Source organism: Eptatretus burgeri, chromosome 18 (assembly GCF_056783735.1).
Source record: "Eptatretus burgeri isolate ZD-2024b chromosome 18, Ebu_testis_v1, whole genome shotgun sequence".
NCBI classification, from domain to species: Eukaryota; Metazoa; Chordata; class Myxini; order Myxiniformes; family Myxinidae; genus Eptatretus; species Eptatretus burgeri.
Window position 1 is genome coordinate 17,932,975 of NC_140978.1, and position 10,161 is coordinate 17,943,135.

Consider the following 10,161-nt stretch of genomic DNA (forward strand, 5'->3'; position numbering starts at 1 on the left):
ATAGGGATTCATCTCTGCAGAGGGGGTTGTGCTTCCACTTCTTTTACATTTTCACATTCAGTTTGTACCATGTCGTTCAATCATTCATCATGACAAAATTGGGCCAAGCATATTCCAATCACATCCACTACAAATCTCAACATTCATTCCTCCAACCACCCCAAATCCCATTTGGATAACAGAAGGGATAAGGGAGGAGGAGGAGGAGGAGGAAGAAGACATTCTGATTCTCAAAGTCATCAACTTAAATCCACATTAACCATCACCATTTTGAGATTTTCTGACCAATCCTCTTCTCTTTGCAATTCAAACCATCAATGAAAAACAACTTTCTAAACCCTCCATCTGTCAACCTGACAATATTCGTATCTACCTTATTTTTAACCCCTGTACCACTGTGCGACCCCCATGGAGACCCTTCAGCCTCGGTTGCCACATCCACCACTGATGTGGAACCTCCACGGAGCCAATATGGGACCCCTCTCTAACAGTCTCTGTGGCCTCACCTTTATGCCAATGCTCGTGGGCTACGCCGATGTAATTTGCCTCATTTCGTTGTCCCTCTCCCTTTCTATAGGGTTAGGGTTAGGGTTAGGGTTAGGGACACGTCTTCCACCCCCTCTCCCCCAAATATATTGTTACTGTTGTGGAAATTCACAGAACACCATTCAGTTTCCCCAGAGGTCAGTTATTTCGGCAAGTGTGTGTTCCAGGTTAGAATTCCTCACCGATGTATAAAGGGTATTATTCGTGTGCCGGGCTGTGCATCTTTGAGTTCGCCGTTATTGTGTTCTGTCTTTTATTTCAAACAAACAGCATATCTTCAACAACACCACAGCGCAGACCACACTGCAACCACGCCACCTCCACCACCACAACAACATCTCAGCAACCACGCCATCCCCACCACAGTGCCAACCATGATATCTCAACCACCACGCCATCTCCACAAACACCACCATAGGAGCCACATTCTCCAGAAGGACGACCCTCCTCGACAAACGGGTCCGACGGGGCTTGGCGATATAAAACCGCTCGGCAATCGCAAATGGAATGAGCTGCTTAAAGCGGCTCGTTTTCGTGCAGGCTCCGTTGAGGTGTAAATCCGCGGCATTTCTGTCTGCGCGAATAATTAGGTACATCGACAATTCGGCGATCAACCCTGTCGTGCGTGGACAGAAGAGTTGGCTTATTTATGGTGTGGTTAACAACACCCGTAGCTGGGTTTCGGCGTTGATCCGAAAAGCTGCGACTGGATTGCCGCGTTCGGTGGGTGTGTGCGGCCGCAAATTAGCTAAAGGCGGTCGTCCGCACACCGGAGTGGCGAGAATCCATAACAATATAATTGCGGCCACCTCCTTTTCAATAAGGCTTACAGGGGCCATATGACACACACACCCTGCACCCAATACTATTTGGCACTCCGAGTCTTCCTCAAAATCCGGAGGTAGCACAATCGTCCACTCTTAGATATCCTCAGGGAGTTTATGTGTATGTGTACTTCATCAAGCATGCCCATGGCTTGGCCCTTGGCTCAACTTGAGCCATTGCTGTGCTCAATAACTCAGTAGGAGAGTTACCATGGTTTCATACCTCACCAGTTCGTCACTCATGTGTTCATGCCATGCCTGAGCCAGCGGAGAGAGTGGGTGTGATTCCCTGTGTGGATGCCGTTTGTGAGGTGGTGGTCCGTTCTGTTGGGAAACAGTCTCACTTGTACAGGCTCTGTGGGTTAGCTCCCTGGTTGAGTCACGAGTCCGTCACGGCAGAGCCCATCACGCCTTTTATAGAATCCCCTCCCACCCATTTTGTGATGCAATTAGCCCCTCTCCGCTCGTACTGCTCTTGGTTTGGGGCTGTCTGGGAGTGGGGTGAACCCTTCCCTGACCTATCACTCAACACCTTTGGTGCACTTTCCGTAATGGTGGCTTTCTCAACCAATCTTGTGCCTCCATCTTTCTTTTGTATGGCATGTCTCTGAGTTGCTGGTCTACGATGTGAAGTGAGCTGTTTTCAGGCAGCCTCGGGCCCTTTGGTCAGGTGCTGCAGTTCTTGCCATTCTCCCTCGAGGCGATGCAAGGGGGAAGTATTTTTTTTTGTACACCTTGACGAGGCTCGTATGAGAGCTAACACACAACGCACAGTAAGGGGGCATGAGACAAGAGGGGCAGGAGTGGGAGGGACAAAACAGTGGGGAACAGACACATTAGGAGATCTGTGGAAGGGAGAGGGATGGGACGGGGAACATGGGGAAGAGAAGATGGACATTACAGGGACTTTCAGGAAGGAAAGCAGGGGAATTGAAGGAAGTGGGCTTGGGTGGATTAACGGGGTAGAAAAGATCGAGGATTTGGATGGGGGATGATAAGAGGTGGTGGTGAACAGCTGTTTTGAAAGCCTGGAGGGAAGAATGGGAAAGAATAGAGTGAGGAAGTTTATTCCAAAGGCGGGAAAAAGGAGGAATGAAAGAGTAAAGGTGAGCAGTGATTCGTGATTTTGGTAGTTTTACCAGAAGGGGGTTGTTGGCGGACCTTGAGCGCCCTGTGGAAATGTGGTGGGGACAAATCGCAGAGAGAGCAGGGGGGGTGAGGCTGGAGAGGAGACGGTAGAAGACAGAAAGACCACCGACCAACCTGCGGTGATTGAGTGAGAGGCCCAAAGACTCAGCTTCATTGCGGGAGATGCCGATGATCCTAAATGCCCTGGTTTCGACAGCGTGAATCCGAGAAAGGTGGGAGGCAGGAGCACCAGCCCAGAGGGGAGAGCAGTACAGTGGAAAATCGATACAATGCTAAGCGTTATAGCGCTTGTACTGATATAACGCTCATACACCTTGTACCCCAAAAAATAGTACCATTTCATGTTTAAAGGCAAAAAAGTGAGAAAAGAGAGACAAAGTTAGTCCAAAATAGCGCTAAGTGGCGAAAAAAATTCAAGCTGTCATCGCCCTGTGTTGAGTTGACATGTGGTGTGAAAATACTCACGAGCTGTCATCTTCTCGCACCTTTCCCGTATAAATGGCGAAGCTGAGATGAACAAATTCAATTCAATTCAAATTGTCATAGCATCCGTATCTCCTGTAACTCGTGTTCATGTTCCCTTCTAACACCATACAACACAGTACACAACGTAAGTACAGTACTGTACTGTACAAGATTAACTAATGTTCGCGTGCTCTACCGCCCACATCCTTTCGGAAGAGTTGTCAACAACTTAAATGTAAGCTTCCGTTACATCTCCTGTACCAGTTCTTCAACATCTTCATCACCTACCAACCGAAAAATCTTCAAATGTGTTAGTTTTGTTTGCTCTGTTCAGTTCAGCGCCGCCATGTTGAAGCGGAAGTGTTATTCCATGGAGGAGAAGCTACACATAATTAAACGGATCCGGAATTCTGAAACTCAAGCGACCATCAGCAAGGATACAGGCATCACCGGTTCAACTCTAAGAGGATGGTTGAAGGATGAAGAGAACATCGAGAGCTTCATCGTCACTGTCAACTCCAATGAAGGGATGAAGAGGAAGAGGGTAAAGCTTGGGAGGGATCAGGAGTTGGACCAGGAACTATTCAATTGGTTCTGCAGGTTTCGAGAGCTTGACATACCCATCTCAGGCACCATCCTCCTTCATCAGGCCAAGAAGATCAACAAGGATGTTCACAAGGAAGAGAGAGGTGAAGATGCTGACTGCAGCTTAACCAGGGGGTGGCTGCAACGCTGGCAGGATCGACATGGGGTCCACATGAACCAACAACATGGAGAGGCCAAGTCTGCAGACCTTGAATCTGCCAAGAACTACCTCTCTGTCTTCAATGAACTAAATCGAAGACAACAACTTCACAGAAGACCAGGTTTTCAATGCAGATGAAACTGGTCTGTACGACAAGACCCCTCCAGACAGAACTATGGACCTGGATGACAACCCAAAGACTGGACCCAAGAAGCCAAAGGACAAAGTCAGCCTCCTTCTCTGTGCCAACAGGTCAGGGTCTCTGAAGATGACCCCGTTGGTCATAGGGAAGTTACGAAACCCCAGGTGTCTACACCATGTCAACAGATCCCTCCTTCCCTGCATTTACACCAACACCAGGAAGGCTTGGATGACAGGAGCCTGTTTCAAGGACTGGTTCTTCCAGAGGTTCTGCCCTGCTGAGCGGAAGCACCTAAGAAAGCTTGGGCAAGAAAAAGCTATCCTCCTCATTGACAATGCCCCATCTCATCCATCAGGAGACATCTTAAAGTCCAAGGATGGGAAGATCTTCGCTTCCTTTATGCCCAAGAACACCACCAGCAAGATCCAGCCTTTGGACCAGGGGGTCATCAACTGTTTCAAGCTATTCTACAAAGATCAATTATGCGAAGCTATGGCCAGGCAGCAGAAAGAGATGACCGTCTTCCTCAAGGCCATGGACGTTAAGAAGACGATAGAGTTTGCAGTGCCAGCCTGGGAGAAGGTCACCAAGGACACCATCATTAACTGCTGGAGGAAAGGCCTAGGTCCTCCCAAGTCTGATAATGAAGAAGACTTCAATGGGTTCTCCAAGGAGGAGGTGGGCAGGTCTGCCATCAATTATCACGGCCCTCAACCTCATCCCTGGAACATCAGCTCTTGATGCTCTCCAGGCCTGGTGTGATCAAGAAGAAAGAGACCTGGGTGAAGAACTGCTCAGAGAAGAACAGCTGTCAACTGGAGAAGAAGAGGAACCCCTAGAGGAGTCGGAAGAAGAACAGGCACCAGTTGAACCTCTCCCCCAGTCTCTCCACTCCACAGCTGAACAGTCTTTCCTTTATGGTCTTCGTTGGTTGGAGTCCTTGGATGAGCGGGAATGCCCCAATCTTCGTTTGAAGATACACCAGGTTAAAATCCTTCTGGATGACACCCGAAGACTCTCACGAGCATCCATGAAACCAACCAAGATCACCGATTTCTTCAAGAAATAAATTCCGAATTCTTCAAGATATAAATTCCGCATCCGTTTTGTGATTAAGGAAGCGTAAAATATTTTACCGATTTATGTGATAATGTACATTTTGTATTTTTTATTTTGAAAGTAATGTTCGATTGTACTTAAAAAAATAAAATATATTCTATATGCATTCAATTCCTGTGTTTAGTTCTTGTTTAAAAAAAAAGAAAAGAAAATAACTTGACCGCTCCGTCATCAACCCCAACAATCCAAGATGGCGGACGTACATGTCCACGTGTTTTGGCTCTGGTTTGTATGGAATATAAAATATTTTTCACTGCATCAGTATAGCGCTGTATCATTTATAATGCCCTGGTCGCTTTGGACCCCACCGGTGAGCGTTATATCGATTTTCCACTGTACTCCATCAGGCTATAGACAAAAGCCTTGAAAGTGGTCAGGAGCTCAAGAGGGCCAAGGAAGGACTTTGCACGATGGAGGATTCCCAGTCTGCAACTGGCTTTGGAGGCAAGGTTGGAAATGTGACTTTCCCAGGAAAGGTCATGGTAGATAGTGAGACCCAGAAGCTTGAAAGAAAAGACTTCTTCCAGAGGATTGTTGAGAAAGTGGATGGGGGGGTTTTTAAACGGTCCTTTCGAAGAGACATCATGAGAGTGTGAGATTTGTCTGCATTGAAAGACATGTTCCACGTGTTGGACCAGTTTGTGATTTTATCCAGATCTGCAGTGAGCGAAGAAGCTGCTGCTTCCCGGTCCGAGGGATGAAAGATGGTACAGCAGAGGGTGGAGTCATCAGCAAAGAGATATAGAGGGTTTTCCAGAGAGTCAGAGAGATCATTGATGAAAACCAGAAAAAGAACAGGGCCCAGAACGCTACCTTGAGGAACTCCAGCCTGGACAGGAAGAGGGGATGAAAGAACTCCATTTAGGGCCACACGGTGACTGCGACAGGAGAGGAAGTCTGCGAGCCATGAGTGGAGATGGCCTTGGATGCCATGGGAAGAGAGTTTGGTGAGTAGGGCAGGGTGCCAGACTGTGTCAAAAGCACATGATATGTCCAGGGATACGGCTCGGATTTCCTGTCTGGCATTGAGGACCTCCATCCATTGATGGGAGAGAAGAAGCAGCATATGCACTGTAGAGTGACCTGGTCTGAAACCAAATTTAACATCAGAAATCAAGCCATTTGAGAAGAGGAAGGATTTAATGTCTGAAGTGATGATGGATTCCATAACCTTGCTGGTGATTGGGAGAAGGCTGATTGGTCTGTAGTTGCAGGGATCTGTTTTTGCACCTTTTTATGCAGGGCAGTGATCTTTGCAGATTTCCAAGCAGATGGCAGATGACCTTGAGCAAATGAGAGGGCGAATAGAACAGAGAGAGGGTGAGCAAGAGCAGAAGAGCAGGCTTTGAGGGCTCGTGGGCTGATGCCATCTGGACCGGTTGCAGAATCTGAGTCGAGGTTTGAAAGCAAGCTCTCCACCTTGTTCGGAGAAAAGGACAGAGTCCAGGGACAGTTGGGTGCAACTGGATAAGGTGGCGAGAGAAAGAGATGGGTTTAGGACACAAGATTTAGCTGCAAACACCGAGTTTCGGCATTCAGCTTTTTCACGTGCTGTATCAGCAGTGCTGCCATTTGAGGTAAGGGAGGGGATGGAGGGGGAACATACATCAGAAACAGATTTGATTAAACGCCACCAGGATTTTTAGGAGGGTGAGAGGTTTGAGAGTTCAGACTTGAGATGAGAAAGATGTTGTTTTCTGGCTCTCCTGAGGGTAGATACACACTTGTTCCAAGCTTTGTGGAAGGAACTGAGATTACCCTCAGTTGGGTTTGCTTTCCATGAGGCAAAGGCAAGTTGTTTCAGGACGACTGCCTCGCCACAAGCTTCAGTAAACCAAGGGCGTGAGGAAGGGAAGGACAACTGAAGACGAGAGGGGATAAATCTGTGCATGAGGGAGAGCAAGTTTCTTTGAAAGAATTCCCAGGATGAGTTTATGTTTGAGAAAGTAGAGATAGGAGACCAGTCTATAAGTTTGATGGCTGCTTGGAGACCCTGCCAGTCGGCTTGAGTGAAATGCCAGACTCGACGGCGGTGAGGTGGTTCTATGATAACAGCCAGAGAGATGTCCACTTTGACAAGGACGTGGTCAGAAGAACCGATTGGAGCAGAGGAAGAGCAGCAGATATTGTCACGGAAATTTGTCAAAATCAGATCCAGAAGAGATGGAGTACCATTGGTTGAGATCCGGGTCGGGAAGTTGACCGATTGAGTTAGTCCCAATGAGTCGCAGAAAGCTTTTGCTGAGGTGCCATGGCAGGTGAGAGAGGTACCCACACCTAGCCAACTGGCGTGATGACAATTGAAGTCACCACATAAGAGGAAGAGAGAGTTTGGATGAGAAGATAGAAGATGGTCCATGTTTTTGGATAGTGAGGTGTAGATGGAGTCATCACTGCTTGGTGGACGGTACAGTACACATATAAACATGAGGTGGGAGTGGAGGGGAATCCATAGCCAGAGGTATTCCTGGGGGTGTGGGGGAGTGAGAGCAGTGCATGGAGAGTGAGGAATTGAGTCTTTGATGAAGAGAACAACACCTCCACCAGGACGAGGCTCAGGTCTGTCATACTGGAGGAGGGGGTAACCAGGGAAAGACACTTGGAAGTCAGACACGTCTTGGGAGAGGAAAGTTTGTTAGGCAGATAATGTCTGGTTTGTCAGTGGCAACCTGTATGGAAAGATCTGAAAGGTTTGAGCGAAGGCCCCGGATATTTGAGGTCCACACTTTGAATGAAGAGGTAGGGGAGGAGGCTTTGGGTGCAGGGGGTGGGGAGGAGGGGGGGGTAGGACAAGGGACAAGGGGGGGAGGTAAGGAGAGCTGTTTAAAAAGTGTGGGGGATTGCAGAATAGCTCAGGGAGGGGCCAAATGAGGAGGAGAAAAAGCTCTGTGGTGCTGGCGGAGAGGGGGACAAGAGAGGGGGAAGAAGGCAGTTGAGGATTTGAGGAGGTGGAGTGAAGAGATGGAGGTGAGAGGCCAGTGGAGGGAGGCAGCTTGGTGGATGAGAGGGGGGCAACTTTGAGAAGGATGAGTGAGGGGGATGAAAAGTGGGAGAAAGGTGAGGGGGGAATTTTTGAGAGAGGTGAGAGGTAGCCTTGGAGGGAGAAGAGTGGGATGGTTGCTTTGAGATTGAGAGTGAGGGGTGAGGGGGGTAAGTTGGCATTGAAGTTGGAAAAAAAGAATGGTTGATGGAAAGCGAACATTCATAGCAAACTGTTTTTTTTTTTTTTTTAAGTTTTCGGTCAGAGATGCGATTTAACACAATTCTTGGTGGATGCAATAAAGGCGAATTCAGAGAATGGAGAGAAGAAACGCTGTCACAGTTCGATTTTTTAGGCAAGGAATGAAGAAGTCGAAATGAGAGCAGTCTGTTAAAATAGTGGAAGAGTTGTGCATTATGATACAGTGAAGAATACCACATGTGTGAGAGAGGAAGATGAAGCATTATAATATAGTTTTTGTTATTATTATTAATGTTTGAGAGAGTTTTCAACAGATTAGGTCATGGAAGTGTTGTAGAAAAAAAAATCGAGGAAGAAGAAGCAGAATCGGGAGAAGGTTCACGTATTGCTGTTGTTGTTTTTTTGTTTGTTTTTTTTTTGTTTGTTTTTTTTGAGATAAGAAATAGAGATTAGTTTGGAGAATGGGGGACATTAGGAAAGTGGGGAGGATAGCAATTGAAGGTAATGGGGAGAAAAAAAAAACCCTCGAACACCGAGGGGAACCGGTAGGCCTCAAGCCGAGGCCTCAAACACCCGGTAAGAATGTCGACAAAAAAAACTCACAAAATAGCATGATTTTTGAAACAAAACCGAACTCGGAACACACAGTATCATGTAGGTGAGAAAATTAAACAGTTAAAACGGGACAAATAATGACCGAAAACTTAACTTTGAGAATGTCAGCAGAGAGCCCTTAAGGAGACCTCTCGTCGCTCCAAACCCGGAACCGGAAGTTGATGATTTCACGAGATGATCTGCAGTCTGGGAGAGGCTACAATCACAGTCGAGCTTGGTGGAACAGGGAAGGTGTTGTCGAAGGGTGCTGGGTTGGTAGGTATGCTATGTGTGTTTGCTCAGGCCATCATCTGCTGTGATACAGGTTAGAGCTACTCCAGTAAAGGGCTTGAAGTTAGCTCTTCAGTCTTTGGGGGGGAGGTCATCAGCGAAGGCTTGTTTTGCAGGGAGTGGTCGGGGTTCTGAGATGCATTGAGGGCTGCTTGTCTCGTGATGGCTGCTTGTCTCATGTGATGGGGATGGATGCGCGCAAGGACTGGGAAGGCATCCAATGATGACCCTTAAGGAAGAGTTGAGGTGCACATCTACCTTCTTGGAGTGGTAGCTTCTTCCCCATGTGGACAAGTAGCAATATGCAGGGGCGTGTACCAGGGCTAGTGTTGAGGTGTGTAAGGTTGTGATTTCAGCTTCCCAGGCGTGGCCAACTAATCTGATGATTATGATAACTCTCGCAGCTGTTATCCCTTCTAACTTATTTGCAAGCTGCCAGAAGGTCAGGTCCATTTGCACTGCAAGGTAGGTAGGATCATGCGTGAAGCAAAGCTGGGCGTTATTTTGCTTGACCTCTATCTGACTGTTCTGTAGTTGGAAAACAGAGCAGACGACTTATGGATGTTGAGACATTGGCAACATTGGTGGTAGCAACGGTCCATAGAAGATGTCTTGGCTGAGTGTGTCCTCGCTTTCCTCAAAAGACTTGCAAAGATGCAGGGTCGAAAGGTCATCAGCAAAGGAAAGTTTGGTACCTGTTTTCTTCGGGAGGTCTGATGTGTTATAATATATGTTGACCATAATCATTCATTTCGTTTGCACTAAATGGACTTCTTAATCAAAAATTTTGTTTTGATGTTGGAGAACATGCTGAATAGATCAGCTTCTGGCCTGCAATCAAAGTGCAGGTGCTAATTTTGTTTTTCTTTAATGTAATGAATAAGTGATCGCACTTTTGTTTTATCATGCCATGGACAATTCATGCATTTTACCGCCACGCCATAATTCTGGAGTAGACTGGCTACTTCCGGGGAAATAAAAATGATAAATGTTAACTGTAATAACCTGAAATCATTCATAATATACACTATTAAATTAGTAATTAGTAGCCCAAGCTAGCCTCCAAAGCCAGTCACCGACTGTGCATCCTCCGTCATGCAAAGTC